Source organism: Canis lupus, chromosome 2 (assembly GCF_048164855.1).
Source record: "Canis lupus baileyi chromosome 2, mCanLup2.hap1, whole genome shotgun sequence".
Taxonomy (NCBI): domain Eukaryota; kingdom Metazoa; phylum Chordata; class Mammalia; order Carnivora; family Canidae; genus Canis; species Canis lupus.
Genome location: NC_132839.1, coordinates 21,362,762 through 21,386,930, shown reverse-complemented (window position 1 = coordinate 21,386,930; position 24,169 = coordinate 21,362,762). Strand labels below are relative to the sequence as shown.

The following is a 24,169-nucleotide window of genomic DNA, read 5'->3' as shown; positions in this document are numbered from 1 at the left end:
TTTCTTGCAGTCTGCTGATGACCTGGAGAGGCTGTTAAGGAGGACTGTTCTGCCCCAGAGCCCAAAGTTCAGGCACCTAGCCGGAGAAGAGAAGCCTGACTAAAGTTTTTCAAGTGAAGCATTCTGTCCAGGTAGGCCAGCAGGGACAAACCGTTCACCTAATCATTTAAGAGGCAAAGAATAGGAATGGGAGGGTCTGTGTCTGGCCTTGTCAGAGGTAAACAAAGAGGGCATCAATGAGTCCTATTTAAGAATCGAGAAGACTGGCTCTTTGCAGTAAATCTTTTCCTGGAGCACAAAAGAATTGGAGTTGGGGGATTTATTAATCATAGCTTTTTCTAGTGGCATAGGGCTCGGGTAGAGTTTGATATTATCAGTATCTACAATGATACTGTCAAGCAGATCAAGGGGGCATTTGAGATAGGAACATTTGTGAGGCAAAATAAATATGGTATATCCAAGGAATATGAGGAGTTGGTGCGGTTGACCTTGGAAGTAGGAGACTTTGAATTCTACTGCAGCAATTCAGAAGGAAATGTTCACTTGAATTAAGGAGTAGTAGTCAAGTGCCAGATAAATGTTGGCCTGTGAGATGGACTAAAGCTATTGTAAAGGGAAATCTAGGCAGTGTGAGCTATAAAACTATCAAAGATTTACTAAGGAATCATGTACCTCGGTTAAGAAAGCAGTCAAAGGAGTAATCAGATCAAGAGGGTGGATACTCCGTTCTATCTGAGATAAGGTATCAGATCCTTATATACAGAAGGCCAAGAAGCAAAACTACATAAAACAGACCTATTTTCTCGGCAATGACTTTTTGGATATGATTCCTAAAGTACAGGTAACAAAATAAAAAATAGACAAATGGCTAAAAGCTTCTGTACAGCAAAGGAAACAGTCGACAGAGTGAAAGGCAAACTACTGAATGGGGAGGGGGGATACTTATAAACCATACATCCGATAAGGTGTTAAAATCCAAAGTATAGGGCAGCCTGGCTGGCTCAGCGGTTTAGCACCGCCTTCAGCCCAGGGAGTGATCCTGGAGGCCCAGGATTGAGTCCCACGTCGGGCTCCCTGCATGGAGCCTGCTTCTCCCTCTGCCTGTGTCTCTGCCTCTCTTTCTGTGTGTCTCATGAATAAATAAATAAAATCTTTAAAAAATATAAAATAAAAAAATAAAATAAAATCCAAAGTATATAAGGAACTCATACAACTCAAGGGTAAAAAAACTAATAACCATTTAGAAAGTGGACCAAAAAAGAGAACACATATTTCTCAAAAGAAGACACACAAATGGTCAACAGGTATATGGAAGATTATTCAACAATACTAATCATCAGGGAAATGTAAACCAAAACCACAATGAGATATCACCTCATACCCATTAGAATGGGTACTGTCTTTTTAGACAAAAGAACCAATGTTGGGAAGGATGTGAAGAAAAAGGAATCCTTGTTCACTGAGCAGGGAGCCTGATGCAGGGCTCTATCCCAGGACCTTTGGATCATGACCTGAGCCTAAGGCAGATGTTTAGCCAACTGAACCACCCAGGGACCCCTCTAGCAGTCCTACTTCTAGGTATATATCCAAAAGAAATAAAATCAGTGGCCAGAATAGATATTGTCTGCACTGTCATGTTCATTGTAGCATTATTCACAGTAGCCATGACATAAAAATAAACTAAACGTCCATCCACAGATGAATGGATAAAGAAAATGTGGCCTATACATACCCTAGAATATTACTCAGCCTTAAAATAAAATGAAACCTGGTCATTTGTGACATGAATGAAACTGGAGGATATTGTGATAGATGAAATATGCCAAACACAGAAAGACAAATACTGTATGTAGAATCTAAAAAAGTTGAAGTTATGGAAGCAGACAATACAATGGTGGTTGTGAGCGAGGAGTACGGAAATAGGGAGCTGTTAGACGAAGGGTATAAAGTTTCCATTTTATAGGATGAATAAGTTCTGGAGATCTAAGGTACACCATAATGACTATAGTTAATAATTACTATATTGTCCCTTGAAATTTGCTGAGATCTTATATGTTCTCACCAGACACATAAAAATAACAATCTAAATTGATGGATATGTTAATTAGCTTGATTGTGCTAATCATTTCATAAGCTATACATATACTAAGCCATCATGTTGTACACTGTAAATATATGTAATTTTTGTCAGTTATACCTCAATAAAGCTGGAAAATAAATATTATAAAATGTTAAAGACCTATTTTAAGCTAATTAGATGACTATGAGCCCACTGTAATATGATATACTTCAGCACTCTGTTCACATTTTCAATATCGATAGCTTGGAATTAAGCAATGCATTCATTGCTAGTCACATTTAAAGACTTAGCTAAGTTAATATATCCAGTACTAATCCAGAGCTTTAAGTACAGCACTCGTGCTAGAGGCCCATGACTCAGATATATTCCCATTCTCATCCCTAGATATGGTTGCCAAAACAATTTCCCTAAACACCATATCCAAGAAATGAAACTCCATGTTCCTAGAAGTTCCACAAAGGCAAGACCACATTTCTTCCAAACAACAAACAAAATGAATTACTTGCCAAAATCTGCTTAACATAGTCATTGTCAACAAACATTAATATTAAGGTAGCAGAGTTTCTTGGGGTATGGGTTTTGGGTTTTTTTGTTTTTTGTTTTTGTTTTACTGTTTGTACTGATGAAATCAATTGGGAAACTATCACTTATCATTGGATAGCTTTTGCATATGCTATAGTCTATAATATTAATCTTTTTAGTAGACCTTCTCTCTTCTATTCATTTATCCAGCAATTACTGAGCGACCATGATGTGCCAGGAAATGTGCTATGTTCCAGGAATACTAAAATGAATAAGACAAGGCTTTATACTCAAGGATTTCGTGATAATGAAAAGGGTAACCATCTATGTAGTTATACTATATATGCATCATGTACTAATTTACAAACTATGATGTGAGCTCTCTCATTCCCTAAAATCTCATTCAGTTCCTGGCTTGTTTTTGTACGGTTGAGGAGTTAAGAATGTTCTTTACATTTTTAAAGGTTTCTAAATAAGTAAATAAAACAAAGAAGATAAAACAGATTCCTTATGTGCCTGTAAAGGCTAAAATATTTACTATCTGGCTGTTACAGAAAAGTTTGCTGACCTCTGCTCTAGACCAGTGATTCTTAAATGAAGGTTTTCCTCAAAACTGTCTGTGAACTTTATTTATTGTTTTAAATACACATGGTGGATGGGATCCTGGCATTGGTATTTTCACTAGATTCGGGTGATTCTTATGTGTACTGTGGTTGAGAAGCTTTGCCCTATGCACTTTGTCTAAGACAGTTTCCAGAACACTGACCTGGGTTTACGGAGACTTTCAGGAAGGATTTTTTTTCATTAACACAGCTTACCCTGTATACCACAGAAAAACCTTTTACCTTATTTTACATGCCTTAGTGGAATAGCCCCCTACCTCTTACATAATAACATTTTAAATTAACACTGTTCTTTGAAAGGCAGAAAACACATTCACATCTATTATATAATTTGATCTTAATTATGGCCTAGAATTACTACTTTACAGATAAAAAAAACCTGAGGTTTAGAGAAGTCAAGTGCTCAAGGTCGTATAGGGCTTCTGGTTCCTACTTCATTGTTCTTTCTCCACATTGTCTCCTACTTACTTTTTTCTGATTCTCCACTGAAATAGACTAGACAGTCTATTCTTACTACCCAGTAGCAAAATTTCATTACATTCCATAAATCTGTTAGCTAAAGAACGTAATTCCTGTTTAACTTGAGAGCCTGTATGTCTTAAGGCAGACTTGTGTTACAATAATTCCTCTAATTTGCAAGCACTTTTTCACATATATTATGTACTTGAAATAAACTAGAAGCTAACTCCTACTCGGGTATAAATGGAGAAAAAAGTATCTCTCTAGAGCATTATTCAACATAAAGCTCATGAAATAATTTGCCCAGGCACAAGGTTCATCCTGCCTAAGCAAATTAAACAATTTTGTTAACCCTGATGTCTTTTGTTAGAAGTGAAATTTATGATAACTGTATTGGCTCTACGTAGCACCCAGAAGTCTTTGTTTGCTCTCAGCTAGAGCTATTTATATCCCAGGATATTGATATTCTTTCACTTAATCAAAAAATATTCCAACTAAAATAAATATAAATGCCACATTCTTTTGAATATGCAAAGCCAAAACAAAGGCAAAATAACCAAAGAATTATTTGCAAACACTTTGGATATATTCTTACTTCATTCTTTCCACAAGTCTTTAGTTTTGACCAATCCTTATATTCAGAAGCTGTCAGAAGATGGATAACTCAAATGTATCCTGTATTAGATTGTGTGTTTGTCAGGTTCATTGATAATGTTGATGTTAGAAATGAAAGAGTAACACATTTTAACCCTGTATTGGCGTAACTTGGGAGAATACTTAATGCTGCCAAACAGGAAGTGTCACGATATCGGTGTTGGTGTCCAAGGTGAGAAAGGGAGGAAGGGTTCAGTTAGGAATAACTTTAGAAATTCAGGCCAAAGTGGAGAGTGGAAAGTAGAATTCCATAACATCCACTGTATGCAGAACAGAGAGGCAACTGCTCAGGGGATTCTGAGTACATTTTTTAAAAAAGCAGACTTCATTTTTAGAGCAGTTCTATGTTTATAGAAAAATTGTGCAGAAGTACACACCTCCCCTCCCTTCACTGTTCCCCCATCATCAACACCTTGCAATGGTGTGGTACATCTGTCACAACTGTTAAACCTACATCGATGTATTACTGAGTGTAGCTTTTAGAGACAACAAGTTCAAGTTATGTAAATCAAAAGAAAAGCCTATTTCAGGATAGTAAGAAATTAATAATGGGCCTTTTGAAAAGGATATTGGAGGAGGTAAAGTATCATAAAAAGTTTTCTAAGTCAAAGGAAAGAGAATGAGATTAGCTTTTCTGGGGGCTTCTAAGAAAGAAGGTTCTTCACTTTTCTGTAGCTTCCATGAGCTAGCCTTCTCTTTCTACAGCCATTTTGCCACCATAAGAGAAACTCACTTTAAGATAAAGATGACAGGGAACCCTGGGTGGCGTAGTGGTTTGGCGCCTGCCTTTGGCCCAGGGCGCGATCCTGGAGACCCGGGATCGAGTCCCACGTCGGGCTCCCGGTGCATGAAGCCTGCTTCTCCCTCTGCCTGTGTCTCTACCTCTCTCTCTCTCTCTCTGTGACTATCATAAATAAAATAAAAAAAAATCAGATAAAGATGACAATGTAGAAGACAGAGAAGAGAGAATAATGAAATAAAACAACCTTTGTTTTGATATCCTTGAGTCACTGGATCAAACCAATCCTGAAGCACACCTATATTACTTTATAATCGAGTGAACCAGTAAATCCTCTTTTTTTATTTTTTAGTGTTCAATGACTTATCAGTTGTGTATAACACTCAGTGCTCATCACATCACAAGCCCTCCTTAATGCCCATGCCAGTAAATCCTCTTTACTATTGAAGCTAGTTTCAGCTGGATTTTCATTGCTTGCAACATGAAGAATTATAATGATGTGATAATTATATTTAAGATAACTGCAGAGTCATGTTGTTTTTCTTCACTGTTCACATCAAACACTATTATAGATGGATATCCAGATCAAGTGGGTGCTTACCTGACCGCTACAATCAAGATGCTACAAACTGGTTGCAAACTAGGTAAACTGCAACTTATGTGCCAAAATTTCTTCCTTAATTGTTTTCATTTCTGTCTGGGAGTAGTTGCACTTACACATGGTTATTAACCATGCTGGGAAAGATCACTGTGCCTGAAGAAACATCAGGGGTATGACCAAAGGCTCAACATGCGAGAATATTTCGAGCACTCCTTACCCCACTTAACCTCACAAAAGGCATGAAAGAAAAGAGCTCACTACCTAAATAATTTGGTATGAAAAGTAGAAGTGGGCACATACGGTATGATATTCTTTTTTACAAAGTTAAAAACAAAAACATGTTTTAACTAGTATTTACAAATGTATTAAAATATACAAAAGAAAGCAAAGGAACCACGAAATAGGAGGTAAAAGGATGGCTATCTCCATTTGGAGATGGGTTGGTAGAGAACCACAAGGTTAATTGTAAGTTTTCGTCATGGTCCTAACTTTTGTGTTGAGCAGGTCTTTGCAGATGCTTACTACATTATTGAAAAAACAAAACATGAATTGAACAATAAAAATTTTTAAAAACTACAGGGTATATTTTTATAAAATATATTAATATCTTTTTGTTTCCCTTCTGGAATTAAACTTCAGAGATTAAGCTGAATAAAAAGGCCTAAGTAGGAGACCTGTTTCCAAAAACTTTGGAATGACTTATGGACCATCTTTTGGTCTGCCTATTTGCTGAGGTTTGAATGGGACAGGTAATGGCAAATAAAGTTAGGTTAGTCAAATCCAATCTCCTGCTTTCTTCCCTGCTATCTTGTCCCTGAGGATGCCTAGGAATAGATTTGCAGTGACTGTATTAGCATGCTCAGGCCGCTATAACAAAATACTATGGCCTGGGTGGTTTAAACAACAGAAATGTATTTTCCCACAGTTCTGGAGGCTGGGAAGTCCAAGAACAAGGTGCCAGCACGTTTGGTTTCCGGCGAGGACTTTATTTCTGCCTTGCAGAGCCACCTTCTTGATGTGTCCTCGTGAGGAGGAGAGTGAGAGCTCTCTGGTGTCTTTTCCTCTCCTAAGGACACCAGTCCAATCAGATCAGGGCCTCCCTTCTCTGACTTCATTTAATCTTAATTACTCCCATAACGGCCCAGTCCACAAATCCCGTCACAGGTAAGGTTTCAACATGTAAATGTTGGTGGGACATAAACATTTGGTCTATCACGGTGACAAATACCCTGAAATTTTTTTTTTCTTGGTAAAACTACTTATCTAGTTATCTTAGTCCTTTAAGTTACAATTGTAAATAGCTTTTTCATACTTTTATATATAAAATCAGATAACATTCTGAGAACAGATTAGTAGATTAATCAAATGGAGAATATGCTTGGGTCTCACTGCCAATCTGGCCACCCTGGCACTGGTGTGTAGATGTTGGTGTTGGTGAGCAGAATGCTCTGCCCTTAGCTATAGATAGAGTCTAAGAAGCAAAGAGCCTGGGATGCCCAGATGGCTCACCGGTTTAGCATGGCTTTCAGCCCAGGGCATGATCTTGGAGACATGGGATCGAGTCCCACGTCAGGCTCCCTGCATGAAGCCTGCTTCTCCCTCTGCCTGTGTCTCTGCCTCTCTCTGTGTCTCTAATGAATAAATAAAAATCTTAAAAAAAAAAAAAAAAGCAACAGAGAAGCTGTGGCCACAAACCAAACTCTACTTATCCACACTTCTAAATATGTTTGATTGATTATGAGATGCCCTTTTCAGCTATACCTGCATGTGAGGATAGTAATCAATGTCAATAATATATTCTTCTAATGTAACAGATAAGTATATATGTAAATTTTTTATATATGTAAATTTTATATATGCACAAACACATACACTTAATTTGTTTCAGAAATAATCTTTTCTCTTCAACTAATCATTCTTTTAGTGGCACCAAAATTCCCAAACCCTTTTATGCAGTACTTTGTCCCAAACAGGTTTTCCAAATTTGGGGTGGTAAAAATCCAATTTAGAGTTGTAATAAAATCTCATGCATGTATATTTGTAAAGTAACTTCATGTATTTTAGGTGAGCAAATGGCAAACCTGGGACTTATCTTTTGACCCCCAACTATGAAAATTACCCTATTTCCTTTGTGAAATACCTACTATTCCTCTATAGCTAACTTTTAATTCACTTATCAATGGTGAAGTCATTTTTTCTATTCTGAATTTAGAATAAAGTTGTTGAACTAAAAGCGGATTCTGGCTGAGAAACAAGATGTACGGGAAAACCTCACAGTGTAGTATGACACTAACACTGTTTCAACAATAACTCTCATGAGAAGACTTTATTTCCTTTAAAATTACAGATGAGAGGTGTGGATAGTTTCCTCTTCATATGTCATTTGAGTTGGTTATTTCACTTAAAAAAATATTTATAGTTCGGGTACATTCAAATCCTTTAAAGCTGGTATTTGAGAATAACAATACAAATTTAATTAAGTTCAATATAGTCTCTTTTCTCACTGGCAGCCTGCATATTTCGAAGTTTTAGCATGAATATGAGAACTTCAAATTGAGAGAACTGTTCTAGATATGTACTGAAGAAAATTTAAAGTCCTCTGCAGTGTCTCTAGTTAATAGATGTGAACAATAGACTCATACCTGCAGCGCATGAATGGGGAAAGCAGCTTGTGCTGGGTGCAGGAACAGGATCACCAAAGGTCTTATGGGTCAGAAATGGAATTTTAAAATCACTCCACTGCTTCACAAGGAACCTGTGTAAAGAATAAAGTCAGTACAGTGTGCTCTGTGGCTGGGGAGAGAGTTAACAACCTGGTGGCAACTGCCTTCAAAAGCTGTGCAGAAGTGCTCTCGTCCTCTAATGTATTCCAAGGCTGGGGCACGGCATCCCCACCTACTGATCCTCAATTCTGATGAAAATACAACCAAAGTACTTTGCTGACCCTGAAACCAGTTCTTTGGGTGGCCCCTGAGGTTAAAGTGGAAGGTTAAAGAAGCTCTAAGTCTAGACACCAATAAATAATGACCTGGGCCTCACAAGTCAGCATTTCTGCAAACTGCAGCAGGCTGTCTTTGGTTTCTTAAGCCAGCTACTACTTTAGGCATCCTTAGTCTATGGAAATTGTAATAACTTCATCTCTAACTGACTTTTTTAGAAATGTTGAAATGGAATAGCATGACTGTGTTTAAGGAGGTCAGCTGTTTGTTTAACTATGGGGGATCTCTTTTGTTCCTAACTAGTAAATTAATAATTATAAGTGTTATACACAAAGAGTGATTTAGAAAGGTTCTCCTTCACTAATAGGATTTGTGTCCTATAGATGTTCAAATGCTTTGCTTATGTCACACTGTAACAGTTAGCACTTCAGTGGAGGAGAAGTAGAAATATTTGAAAATCTTCAGTGATTAGCAAATCAAAGCCATTAGGGATTTTGATTGTTTTTGTGTATTTCTTGCTTTCCAGGATTAGTATTAAGTAGAAGGAATAAGATGCCTTTTAACTTGGAGGAAAGGCTGACATGATCTGATATGGATTGACTGAGGACAAAGTTTTTAGATACATCCAAAAAAGCTGAAAATAAGATTAAGAGGAGGAATTTAAATTTCTTAAAAGGATGAAAAAATTTGTATTCGCCTGGTAGTGATTATAAAATTATCCTCACAGCAAAAATTTCAGGAAATGTAATATCTCATAAGAATAACCATTAGTTACTAGTAAAATGAATAGCATAATCTAGTTGCTGGCAAAGGAGGCTCAAGCAGTTGATATTTTCATGGGAAACTACTCATTTCTGGATTACAATTGAGTTTGGAGAGACCTTTGAAAAAGCAAAGTGCTTTCAACCATGCCTTGGTGTGTTATTTTGATTAAAAAAATAGCCCCTCAGGTAAAATTTAAATACATTTTCCAAAAAAGTCATGTTATATGTTTTCTAGCAAATTCAAACAATTGCTTAGAAGTACACTCATCAGTATTAGCAATTATTAGTAATAATGGCAATTAAATATATTTATATGAACAATGAGCACAATTATTTCCCTTTAAAATTTACTTTGTAATCAAGCAAGCATACTCTCCACCTGATAAAGTGTGCACTGGTGAGCAAACATTTTTTCATTTAATATCCTTATTCGCATTTTTCTTGATGCTTATTTGTATATTTCTATTGATATAATAGTTTGCAAGAAAAAGAGCTCATGTCTGTGCCTGAAGGTGGAATCTTATGAATATGCAAATAATGTTTTGATGTGATGAAGTTTTTCTTTGGAATGGAACTGTGCCTCTTAAGTTATATTGAATATTAGCCGTAGCTTAGGAAGGACATAAAGCACATGAAAACTTGAGTTTTAAAGAAAAAATATCTGAGAAATAGTTGCTTTCTAGTCACAAAATGCTACATTGTTAAATCTGGTCTTCTTAATTTAGGTTAATGCTTTGTTGTAAAAAAAAAATTACTGCTATTCAATTTTTATTGTATAGAAGAGTAGTGAACCAGTAATATGCAAAGATGTATGGATTATCTACCTTGTATGTTATAGTGCACTTCGCAAAATGCAAATTCTGGGACACATCTTGTAAGAGTTTTAATTTAAGTGATATGACATGTCCAGATGGTTTTAAAATTTTCCTTTTGTGGACTCTTAAGAATAAACTAGTTTTTCATAATATCTCGTACTGTAAAAATATTCTACTGATATTTAAGTTCAACCCCTGACAAAAATCATGCACACAAAGCTATGGAAATATTAGGTTGAGGACACAGCAAGACAGCAGAATTGGCTTCTCAAACCGTATCAGCGTCTCAACAGGCTGACTGTGTGTTTCCTATTCAGGATTATATTCGCCCTCAGTCTGAACACCAAACCAATGGTTCTCAAACTTTGGTCAGTAGTAGCAAAACCATAGTGTTAAACGTTGCACAGTAATGTCAAAACAGTATCAAAAACACCTGTGGATCTTGATTAAAAATATAAAGGCTTAAGTCTTAATTTAATGAACACACATCACTGTTTCTTTTCTTTCTTTTTTTTTTTTTTTGGCTGCCTGAGATTCTGATACACACCAAATTTGGGGAACCATTACACTAAAATAGCCTTTAAGGAAAATATTAGGAAAATAAAAAGCCTGTGATGGAGGTCAATCCATTCTAAAATATTTGAAGTATGGCTATAGCTATTTAAAATAATATTTTAAAGAAAGAGAAAAGCATAAGATTTTTATGAGGGAACAATGAAGTTGTCTCTTTCTTTCTCACTTTAAGAATTTGGAAAGAAGATTGCCCTCTGAGATTTAAACTAATACAAATTTACAATTAAAGAAAGAGATCAGGCCATTGTAAGTAATCCAAGATACTGAGTCTAAAAGTGAGATCAAGATTTGGAGCATTCTGAAAATACTCATCAGGATAAATTCACGATTTTATTTATTTAATCATGAGAGACACAGAGAGAGAGAGAGGCAGAGACCTAGAGAGAGAAGCAGCCTCTCTGTGGGGAGCATGATGTGACATGTGACTCGATCCCAGGACCTTGGAATCACGACCTGAGCCAAAGACCTATGCTCAACCACTGAGTCACCCAGGTGTCCCAATCAGGATAAATTCAAATATGACTGTAACTTTAAAAAATGAAATTTTGTCACTTACATTCTGTTCCATCTAAGGAAAGAGTAGGTTAAAAAGATGGATGGAGGGCAGTGGTTTAGCGCTGCCTTCAGCCCAGGGCGTGATCCTGGAGACCCGGGATCGAGTCCTGCATCGGGCTCCCTGCATGGAGCCTGCTTCTTCCTCTGCCTATGACTCTGCCTCTCTCTCTTCCTCTCTCTGTGTTCTCATGAATAAATAAGTAAAATCTTAAAAAAAAAAAAAAAAAAAAAGAAGAAGAAGGATGGACTAAAGGGGATATTCAGATAGTAGGCCCATAAAAAGATGCTCACCATCACTTGTCACTATGGAAATGCAAATTAAACAGCAGTGAGTTACCACTGCACACCAATTAGGATGGTTAAAAACCAAAACACTGACAATATCAACTGCTGGTGAGGATGTAGATCAAGAATTCACAAAACAAAATGGCACAGCCACTTTGGAAAACAGTTTTGTAGCTAAACAAAGCTAAACATAGTCTTGCCATACAATTCAGTAAATCATGCTTCTTCCTCAACTGATATGAAAATTTATGTTCACACAAATATCTGTACATGACTATTTAGTCATAATCACAAAGAAGTTAAAACCCCCAAGATGTCATTCAGTAGGTAAATGGGTGAAGAAACTTGTACAGGGGCGCCTGGGAGGCTCAGGTGGTTAAGCATCTGCCTTCAGCTCAGGTCATGATACCAGAGCCTGCTTCTTCCTCTCTCTCCGCCACTCCCCCTGTTTGTGCTCTCTCTCTCAATTAAATAAAATCTTTAAAATTAAAAAAGAAGAAACTGTTGTACATCCATAAAATGGAATACTATTCAACAGTAATGAGAAATGAGCTGTTAAGCCATGCATAGATCAAGAGGAATTCACTCTGAAAAGGCTTCATGTATGATTCCATTTATAAAACATTCTGAAAAAGGCTGAATGCTACAAACATTGTAAAGTTCAGTGGTTGCTAGCAGTTTTGGAGACTAAGAGAAGCACAGGGGAATTTTAATGTAGTGAAACTCTTCTGTATACTATTGTAAAGGTAGCTGTGTGACACAATGCATTTGTTGAAACCCACAAAACTTTACAGCACGAAGTTTGAACCTTAATATGTACAAATTTTAAAATACCATTCAGGGGGTCAAGGGATCCCGGCATAGAATGAAGACCATGAGGTAAGAATCTAACTATACTATAAATGTATAAAATACTCTCATTAAAGGCAATTGGGAAATAAGTTGGAGACCTAAGGAACTTTGGAACTGAGTAGAGTTTGTAAAACCAAAGGCAAAAACAACTGTGCATAAACACTATATTCTAGTTGATCAAATTGTTTTCTATAGGGTATGGGTTAAAATGAAAAAACCAGTATACATATATATTGGATTGAAAAATTAAGTAAACGGATGATGGTCAGTAGGAGCCAGGTTTCTCATCGTTGGACTGGGTGGGAAGTTACAGATTAGCAAGTAGAAAAGGCTAGAATGATCCATATTGTAATGGATTAGAGTTAGCAACTTCAATATGAACTCATGTTTAGCATTTTTTTTTTATGATAGTCACACAGAGAGAGAGAGAAAGAGGCAGAGACACAGGCAGAGGGAGAAGCAGGCTCCAATGCACCGCGAGCCCGACGTGGGACTCGATCCCGGGTCTCCAGGATCACGCCCTGGGCCAAAGGCAGGCGCCAAACCGCTGCGCCACCCAGGGATCCCCTGTTTAGTTTAATATACATACAGATGGATATGTATAGAGATATTTATCAATTTGTGTATATACACAGGTTAGTATACACCCATATATTTCCTTGCTTTGTTAGCTAAGGAAACCTAGAAGGACACCACAGCAGAAATGAGCACATGTAGAAGCCAGATCTTGGTTTCTAATACTATTCTAATAAAAAGAAGCAAGCCTCCTTGCAGAAATAGTCAATTCTAGAACTGGGGAAGGAAATACAGAACAAATCTAGAGCATCTTATGGTGCCAAAAAAAAAAAAAAAAGGAATTGCTGAAAATACAAAAGTAGAACCAGAAAACCATAATAAGTAAGCATATTTTGGGGAACACAAAAGCTAAGTGAAAGAATTCCCAATGGCCAAACTGGAAAAATGTGAGCAACTAAATAAACATGTGGTATTGGATTGTAACTGAAAGTATAAAATAAATAGCTATGAGTCCATATAGGAATAGATATATAATTATATGGATATAACAAAATACTTTTAAAACAAAGAAATAAATAATAAGTCGGAGGAAATAACTAAATCGCCTATGCAGAATTCCAAATGATTAATGTAGATGCTCAACCTTTAAGGAGGTGCAGTTTAGCACCTTATACTCTAAGTGTGGGCTAGGTACAGTGACTTCCTTACCAAGAGTTCAGTATGGAAACGGGAAAAAGGGTAACTTTAGGGTAGATAAATCTGACAAACATCCCCTTAACCAGATAATCAAGGGGAGCATCAACAGGGATGAGTTATATCAATAATAGTACGTGTGGTTTTCCTCTCTCAAACCCATAATTCCAGTTTAATCATGAGAAAAATATCAGACAAATTCTAATTGACAAACATTCTACAAAATACCTGACCAGTACTCCATAAAATTATCAATGTCATTGAAACCAAGGAAAATCTAAAAAACCATCACAGTTAACAAGAACCTAAGGAGACAGGACAACTAAATGCAATGTGGTATTCTGGAACAGGAAAAGAACCTTAGATAAAAACAAAGGAAAGAAGGTTTTTAAAAAGATTTTTATTTTTTTATTTTTTTAAGTAACCTCACACCCAATGTGTGGCTTGAACTAACAACCCCAAGATCAAGAGTTACATGTTCTACTGACTGAGCCAGTCAGGTGCCCCAGGAAATCTTAATAAAGTATAGACTTTGATTAATAATGAGGTATCATTATTTGTTCATTAGCTATATGAAATGTACCTCATCAAGGTAAAATGTTAGTAATTGAGAAAATTTGGTATGGAGTATATGGGAATTCTCCATTCTATCTTTATAATTCTTTTTGTAAATTTAAAACTGTTCCAAAATAAAAAGTTTAAATATTTAAAAAGGGCATGGATTCTGGAAGAAAAAATATAAAACAACAGCAATAATCACGATCTTATGCCTCCTTTTACTAAAGATTTGAGGAGACTGAGGAGTGAACAGTACATGTAACCTCATACTGAACTTTCACATTCCACTCTGTCCTTCTCACTGCCCGTGTTCTCTTTCTCCCCTACTTTATTCTCTGCTGTCTCTCCATCCACAAATTCCTGTTCATTTCCAGGTCAAAGCCATTTAATTATACTGTTGCATCCTTGGTGCCTGCTAATCTCTACCTCAGGATTTCATTTCCATCTTAAAAAGATACTACATTGGCCAAGGCAACTCTATTGCCCCATAGGCTCCTTTACCTTTTCTCTGCTGCCTACAAGGCCTACTCCAACCAACCCACTCTGTAAATGCCCTCTTTCTTCTGATTACCTTCAACAAATTAATTTACACATTTATTTTATATTAATTATATTTCTGTCATGTCTTCTTGAGATTATAGCCTACTTTTATTTCTTGGATAGCAATGCACTGAATCATTTGTTTTCTGTTTATTAATATATAAAAATTTACTTCTAAGTAGTACATCTTTCATGTTGAAACAGTTTTCCCATTAGAAGCTGTATTAACTAAAACTAAAACAAACATATTTTCATATTGCTTATTTTAAGTAGGAAGCTCTGCCTTTGGAGGGGTTCTTCAATATATATAGTCTCAAGGGTCAGAAATGAGATCCCTTATTCCAGGTAAAAAGCCATTTTCTTCATTGGTATAGACTGGGCTACAGCAACAAAAAGACCCAAGTTCTTAAAGAATGCACTCAATTTGCTTTAAGACAATATTTCTTTTTTATATGATATTCCAGGGCAGCTGCTCAGAATGGCAGGAATAGCTCTCTACCACATGCATTTATGCAAGACCCTAGGCTACTTCAACCTGGATCCACTGACCCCTAGTGCCTCCTCATCTGCATCCAGATAGCAAAAGAGAAAAGTCCATGCTGAAGCATGGCCCTGACCTGGGAATGGTATTTCTTCCATTCAAGTTCCATGGGCTAATCTACCTGCATGATGGGATAGGAAATGCAGTCTTTCTTTCCGTTCAAGAGGAAAGAATAATAGTGGACATCTAGCAGTCTCCTCTACATCCAAGTAATACTATCTGAAGCTTGGAAAAGTTTATTTAGTAGAGCCCAGAGCTGCATGGTCACAAGGTCTCCATAGTTGAGAATGTGATCAAAATCAACAGGTTCCTCTATTGGTGAGTTCTAATTAAACATTTCTGAGAAAAATTAGAAGACTTTGACACCACATTTTCCATGTCATTCATCACTGAAGAAAGGAATGTCTTGGATTCATCAATATAGTAATACCAAAGCTGATGAGGCAATAATGGATCCACTTACCTTATACAACTACATAGAAGTCCATTCACAGGTATAGATTTACTTCTAGTCATAGCTCTTCCATTGAGAGAAGAAAATAAATCACTATAAGGAGCTCTGCTAATTTCAGTGGGTGGCTCAATCCTACTTGGATTTGGAAGACAGGACAATCACCTATCATATGTAAGCTATATTATATATATTTGGCCTTTTTTTTTCCTCCTAAAATAATTTCTGTAGGTTTCTTTTCTTTTTTTTTAAGATTTTATTTATCTATTCATTAGAGACACAGAGAAATTGGCAGAGGGAGAAGCAGGCTCCTGTGGGGAACCTGATGCAGGACTCAATCCCAGGATCCCGGGATCACGACCTGAGCCAAAGGCGGACGCTCAACCACTAAGCCACCTAGGTGCCCCTTTCTGTAGGCTTCTAACATAATATTTTTGTTTGTGTGCTTCGTGAAGAATATCCTTAACTTCTTTGTGGGAGCACCTTCCTAAAAATGTAGCCTCATACACATAATAATTATGCTCCAAAGACAAAATACTTTTACGATCCTTTTCCCTTTTAAAGTCTCTTTTACAGCTAATTTATAAACCATCCAAAAAAATTAGTTGTATTAGTTTATTCTCAGACCTTAATTTTTAATTCAAAATGGCTTTAGCTAGGTTGACCAGTCAAATCTAATGTGATTTCAAATGATTCCTGGTTCTTTCAAAATATTAAATCCATGAATTGACACCTTTGAAGTTATTTAAAGAAGTTTGCCACAGGCTTTGAAATTCTAAAAACAGTTCCAAAAACATTTTTTTTTCAGTTCCAAAAATATTTCAAGTAGTTGCAGCAACTTTGGACTAAGTGTCTAACTTCTCAAGGAGAATGGCTCTGAAAGGAAACATTCATTTGATGTTTAAGTTCTGATAAACTTGATTTTAAAACAACAATAAAACAAACATTACTTTATAGTGAATATATATAAGAAAGTAAAGAGTCAACATATCTGGTATGAAAGGTGAAACAGTTATACAGATAATTGCTTTATCTAATCATGGCTATTTTTACTTATTTACTTTGCATTTTTCACTAGAATCATATATGCAGAGTTTAAAATGTAAAATACATTTATTAGCCTTCTTATAGAGAAATGGCAGTCCTCTATCTTTTCTCCCTGCTCTATTTCCTCTTTGTCAGGAGCACTTCCAACATTTTTGGCTGATCTTTTGATATTTACCTCCATGTCTCCAAATAGCATGCTGCATAGTTTCTTCCTGTGTTCACAGTTTGGGATATTATCTATAGATCTACTGCAACGGAAGGAGAAGACCTCGCTCGCTTTCCTTCATGCTCCTATAACACATGCAAACCCTTCTCATTCCTCATTCTCTCTGTATATTTCTACCTCAATTTTGTGCTGACATTATTATTACTATGGAAACATTATTCATAGCTGTGCCATGTAGTAAATCATGATTCCCTTCCCTTTCCTGTACAACTTTTTGAATTAATCATTTTGTGTTGTTTTCCTGGTTTTCTCTAACTTATTTAACACTAATTCAAGCCCAAACTCTATGTCAATTGTCTAAATTTCTCTCAAATATGCTAAGATGTTGGAAATGTTCTATCAGTTTTATTCCCCATTCTCAACTTTATCTTCTAGAAGAACTCTTTCTCGAAGCCTTCTGGCTTTTCCCATTCTGGATGTACTGCTTCCTCAAACCTGCATTCTGATGGTTTGGGATCTCCCTCCACCATGATCTTGAGATTCTCTTTGCCTTATTCTGCTAATTCTGCTGTGTTCTCTTTCTTAATTTTCTCTCCCTTTTGATGGAGCAAATCCTCAGACATTCTTCTGAAAAAAGATGCATGGGAAATAATTGAGATCTTACATGTCTGAAACTATCTTTATTCTGTCCTGAACCTAAATCAATAGTTTTCTAAGTATAGAATTAAAGCATAGAAATCATTTTGCTTCATTATATTGAAGACATTGCTCCATTGCCTTCAAGATTTAAGTAGTGCTATTCAGAAATTCAATGCCATTTTCCTCTCTGATCCTTGGTTTGTGACATGCCCCCTCTAGAAGCTTACCAGAACTCTCTGTGGTCCACAGTGTTCAGATAATCTAGTATGGATCTGTCTTCAATTTGCTAGCCTATATTGAGCTTTTTCAATCCAGAAAATTATGTGTTTTAAGTCTGAATAATTGTCTCATATTGTATCTCCGATGATTCCCTCCCCTCCTGTGGTCGGCAGAACTCTAAGCCAGCCCCCCTGATTCCCACTCCATAGTATACATGCCTTTATATCCCCTTGCGTATAGACAGAACTTGTGACTTACTTCAAACCAACAGAATATGGCAAAGGGGATGAAACTGCAAAACAAATATAGCAAAGACCCATGATTACACAGTGTTATATGGCAAAGTGAAGGGAATTTTCAAATGTAATATAGATCCCTAATCAGTTGACTTTAAGTTAATCAAAAGAGAGATTATCCTGGGTAGACCCGACTTGCAGGTGATCCTTTTAAAGGAGAGTGTAAAGGTAAAAGTCTCTTTCCTGCTGGCCTTGAAAAGCAAGCTGCCAGAAGTTCTAATGCTATAAAGAAACAAATTCTGCCCCAAAACACATAAGCTTAGAAATGGACATTGAGCCTCTGAAGAGACCCCAGCCCCAGCCATCATTTATCATAGTTTTGTGAGACCCTGAGCACAGGATCCAGTTAAGGGTACCTGGACTTCTGACCCAATGGGCCCAATTTTTCTGATCTGTTTTTCATTTCTGCTAATATATATGTATATATAAAATTCCAGTAGCTTATTTTGTTCTCTGAATGTTTTCATTTGTTATAGTATCCTTTTTTAAAAAAGATTTTATTTATTTATTCATGACAGACACACAAAGAGAGACAGAGAGAGAGAGAGAGGCAGAGACACAAGCAGAGGGAGAAGCAGGCTCCATGCAGGGAGCCCGACATGGGACTCGATCCTGGGACTCCAGGATCACGCCCTGGGGTGAAGGCAGGTGCCAAACCGCTGAGCCACCAGGGCTGCCCTGTTATAGTATCCTATTATTGCTTCATGGTTGCAAGGATTTTTTAAACACTTCTGAGTTTATTAATAACGTGATTTATGTTTTATTTTGTTTTTGGAGTTTTATTCTCCACTTAGGGCATGTGTTCCCTCCAAGTTGCTTTTATCTGTTGCTTTATTTTGGTCTCTTTACCTTTCAAATTGAAGATTTCTCCCTGGTGATAAAGATAACAGGTATCTGTGGGGGCGAGTGTTGGGGAGGAAGTGGGAAAGTGACTCATCCTACAGTTTTACTTTAGGGTAATCTGGCTTGGCTATTTGGTTGAGGAGCCTAGGATGCCAATATCTTTAAACTTTTTCTTTTGAGCTTGTCAGACTGCATGGAGATGGATCTTCCAATCTCCTGGCTGAGGGTAAAAGTCTGTCAACTATTATTCTGGAAGGTAGGTAGGTAAAAAGACTTAGGGTTTTCAGCATTTAGCATGTATATTTCTACTTCTTTTCCCCACTTTCCGTATCCTATTCTCCCCTCCAACCCCCATCCAGCCAAGAATCTGTGTCTCACCTTCCCCAAGGACTAGATCTCTAGTTCTCTGCCAGGGTTGGCGGGTTATTTGGCGGGCAGAGGAGGGAGCAATGGTTGCCTGGATGCTGGGAGTTGAGGATGTCAATGATAGATCGGACTGATTTTTCCACCTTCAGCATATTCTCCTATTTTTCCCACCCTCCTTCAATCTCCATTTCCAAAGACATCTAGTGCTGCCAGTCTCTGCTGTAAAATTGAGTTAGTCTACAACTTTCCTCCTTGCCAGCTTTGGGATCTGTATTCTCAGGTCCATTAAGTTCTCTCTACCACTCATTCACTCGCTGTCTAGCCTCCAGGTCGTTTGCTTGCTTGTTTGTTCTCTGTTGTTCTGCTCTTCTGTTCTCCCCGTCTTCACTGGTTTGTGCTTCCTAAATATGTATCTTACTACCATTTCTGGGGTTTGGGAAGAAAGTAAGAATAGACGTATATTTGCCATATCAATTTGCCATAATTACCAGTAAGTCTGTTTATGTTTTACTGGAAAAATTTTATGGTTTTGTAGGGAGAAGGTATTCCAGATAATTGCTCTATGGAAAAACAAATATAGCAAAGACCTACATGCTCTGTCTTTTCTGGGATCTGTCTGAGGAAGTACATTCTTTTTCCTCCCCAAAGCTTTGACTCAGGTCAGTAAATTGATTAAACAATTTTAGAGAGTGATTCTTTCCTCTGGGGAGATAAAGAACATTTATTTGTCAATAAATATATGGACTCTGAAAAAAAGTAAATGCCTCTTCATTGATAATTAATTTTTCATGCTCACATAAAACTGGCAACTTCCACTCCCTGAGAGATTATTTTGGAATACGGCTGCTTGAAGCTGAGGTTTCTTTCTGTTAAGTACTGGCTTTATTCCATTGTTGACAGCCCAGTCCATCAAACCAGAAGAGCTTCTGACAAAGTGATGAAGAACCAGCATCGCCTTTGTCTTCTCTATTTTGTTTTTAGTACTTGTTCACATAGCAACTACCCAAAACAACATATAAGCCAATTCGTAGTTGTAAAAGAATATTCATAAGTTAAAGAACTATCTCCCTAAAAATGTGGTCACACATATTTGGCAAGTTTAAGGTTGAGAACATCATCAAAAAGATTATCACATTTGGCATTTAAAAATCTTTTGTCTCTACGGGCATTTTAATATCTGTTGGGTTCTCCCAACATCCCAAACCTTGGCAGAAATGGCCCTGCAATATTTGTTTTTATTTTAAGAACTCTTATGAAATTCATTCCCTGAACAGGGTGTCCTGATACTGTACTCGAGGGATTTTTCTCTAAGTTATAAATCTACGTCTCTGAGGACCGTGACCTTCTCAGAGAAGCCTTTACTGCCCACCCTGTCCAAAATTGTCCCCTGTCTGCAGTCTATAACTCTCTTTCATTTTCTTTATAAAACTGATCACATTCTGGAATTCTGCTACTTGCTAGCTGCCTACCCTTAACTGTCTAAATATCCTCACCAGAGGTAAACTCCCCTAAGGCAGGGCCCTTGTTTGGTTTGCTCTCTGCTGGACTCCTAGTTCTGTACAGAAGCGTTTGCACTTCGTTCCTCAGCTCCAGCTCTCCCCCGCCAGCCACTCATACTACTTGCTCCTCCACATTCCTCCTGCCCCAGTTCAAATGTCACCTCAGAGAGGCCTCCCTGACCACTATGTCTAAAGTTGATCTCTCCTAATTACTGTCTATTCTCATCAGGGCCTTCAGTCGCAAGCAATCAAAGGTGACTTCAGTTGGTTAAACAGAAAAGGAGTTTAATAGAAGATTATTTTGCAGCTTACTGAACGGTTGAAAGAGCTGGAGAGCTAGGCTTGAGTTCAACTTCCAGACTAGCAACCAAAATTATGTTGCAGAACTGATTTGATAAAGGAGTAACTCTAGCTGCTAAGGACAAGTTGGTTCTTTTATGCCAGTTAGTATCTTATAGCCCCAGTTACTATTAAAGGAGGGAGGGAGAGAAATAACCTGAATTATCTTTTTTTGCATCACTAGCATCTGATTCAAATTCTGACATGGCTGTATCTAATTAGTGGAACCCAAGTCAAATGCTCTAGGCATAGGTGCAGATGCAAAAGGCGCCATTAAAAACTATAAACTAAAAAACAAAAAAAAACCAAAAACAAAAACAAAAAAACCTATAAACTATAGGGGGAGCTAATCTTTACCCAACACCAAACCTCAAACTATGGAGCATTCGCAAAGCATTGAAAAGTTTTTATATGCGTCCATCATAGTTTCACACCCAACCTGCTTTGTCTGGCAGCAGAGGAAGAAGTTTTGGGTAGCAAAACTCTATCAATAGCCCATCAGAGAACTGGCCCAGATTCACTTCTACACCTGCCCAGTGCATAATGCTGTTTTTTTGACATGGAAGACTGGACCCCATATTTTCTACCTGTCCTGACCAACTGAATCTATATCACTGGCATTCAGATGTAGATCATTAGAAAATTCTTACAAATTTGGAATCTCAGAAACTGATGGTGACCCTGAGATGGGTAATCACCCTCGCAAACAAATTTGAAGTGTGCCTAATTCAACCAAATCCATAACATTGTGACTGCTCAGCCAACTACAATTATTTATCCTCCTTAGTGCAACCCTCTAGATGTTCCCATGTGTGTGCAAGCATGTGTGGGCAAACTGAAACACAGTCAGCAGGACATTTCTTCCCAGAAAGCCAATTTTACTAATAGCAAGTCAATTCAAGCACATTTTTCTTGTAAAACAAACACGGACCTATTATGGGATAGTATATAACCATTTCTTACATTTTCAAGGTAAACAACCACAATATTTTAAAGACATTTCAGACTTGCTGCTTTGGGTTACCTTCAACAGCCCCCCTAATTTCCTGCCATAACTGTGTCATCCTATTGATGGAATTTGGTCACCCAAACTCACTCCTTTACCATGATTTAGGGGGTATGTTGATGGAAAATGCCAAGAAAACTGCTCTAAACCTACCTCAAGTACCAATTACTCAGCTTTCAATACAGTCTAAGAATATACAATAGTCCTTTTTAATCTTTCTGGGGCTGGAACTATCACGATGAGAGATCACTTGAAGGTGATATTTTGCAGATATCACCCAAGGTTGATAAAATCCAGAATTCTCTACTAAAGTTTATCAATCCACAGGTTCGTGGGTCAAGAAATTGCTACCAAGATCCTTGGGCAAAAAGGAGACAGAGCTTTTCTTGGTCATCCTCCTACCTTCTTTTCTCTACGAATTCAGAACCTAAGGTAACCACAAACTTTCTACTCTGGGGTCACATTCTGGTATGCCTTCTCAAAATTCTCCATGCTCTAAAATTCTCTCTCACTTTTAATTGTTCTTGCTCAGCTTACTGCCCTCAATCCTCACCATAAACAATGAAACTGAGCCTTTACTAATGAATATCTATCTACCTAGAGCAAAGAATCAAGAAAACGAATTATTCATCTGAAGTAATTCATACCAAAATATGAATGGCTGATAAGCTGCTTCTGTTTTGAAAGTAGAAATAGAATGGTTATCCAAATTAGTTCATTCAATAGGGTGGGTATTGTGTCTGTTTTGTTCACTCTCAGGACTCTAACACAAGTGCCTGGAAATGAATATTAAATATTTGTTGACTGGCAGAATATTTGGGGATGGCAGCTTTGAGTAAGGAAAACATGTTGGTGCCCATGTTATTCTTCGACCGCCTACATCCCTACTTATTTTGACAGGCAGAAAAATAAGACCAGTGATTTCGGTTTTGGTTTCTTCTTCACTACTCATAGCTAAAAATTTGCTTGTATCTCATCTGTATCATTAAATAGTAACAAATACATGGTAGGGTTGTTAGTAAGGTTTGGGCTGCGGGGTCGTTTAACTTAGAATTTCTCTTCCTCCAAAAGATGTTTAAAAAATTTCCTTCTAGAACTTTCAGGGGCACACCCTAATATAAGAATAAGCCCATGAGCAGGGAATTCGAATGCAATCCTCTATAGCACTTACACTGACAGAACTGAATTTGGGAGACAATATGTAGGATGCAGAGTCTGGAATAAAAAGTCCAAGTTTCTAATTCAGACTCAGCCAGTGGTCTGATCCCATGCAAGTCATCTAACTGCTTTCATGGGTTATTTTCTCCCACTATTCCCATATCTTACCTGAAACCTGCTAACCTGCAAGGCTTAAAATCTCTTATTAAAATTGCAAAGTAGTCCTCCTTGTTAGCAGGAGTTTGAGCCAAGACCCCCTGCGGATGCCTGAAGCTGCAAATAGTACTGAACCCTGTATATACTGTTTTTTCCTATACATACATACCTATGACAAAATTTGATTTATAAATTAGAGATTAACAGCAATAACTGATAATAAAATTGAACAATTCTAGCTATATACTGTAATAAAAGTGATGTGAACGTGGTCTCTTTCTCTCTCTCAAAATAACTCAACGTGCTATACTCACCCTTCTTCTTCTTGTGATGATGTGAGATGATAAAATGCCAAATGATGAGATGATGTGAGGTGAATGACGTAGGCATCAAGTCCATAGAGTTAGGCTATTTTTGACCTTCTGCTGATTTGTCAGACGAGGATCACCTGCTTCCAGACTACTTAAGGTTCACCGTGGGTAACCAAAACCACAGACAGCAAAACTGAGGACAAGGAGAGACAACTTCACAAAATTGTTTTCAGAGAAAATAAAAATGACAACAATGACACCAATTATACAGGTTATGAGTGTGTTACATTTCCAGAAAGAGATTGAAGATACAATATATAAAATATCAGTTACGTAGTGGCAGTGAACTATATTTTTAAGTGAA

At 37.2% G+C, this 24,169-nt stretch overlaps 1 long non-coding RNA gene across 1 annotated transcript; it reads left to right on the top strand.

Annotated features, from left to right (window-relative positions):
* On the top strand, window positions 1-24,169 carry LOC140609890 (uncharacterized). The gene is made up of 3 exons (XR_012011604.1): window positions 1-131; window positions 22,508-22,612; window positions 23,932-24,169. It is a non-coding gene; the product is annotated as an uncharacterized lncRNA (long non-coding RNA).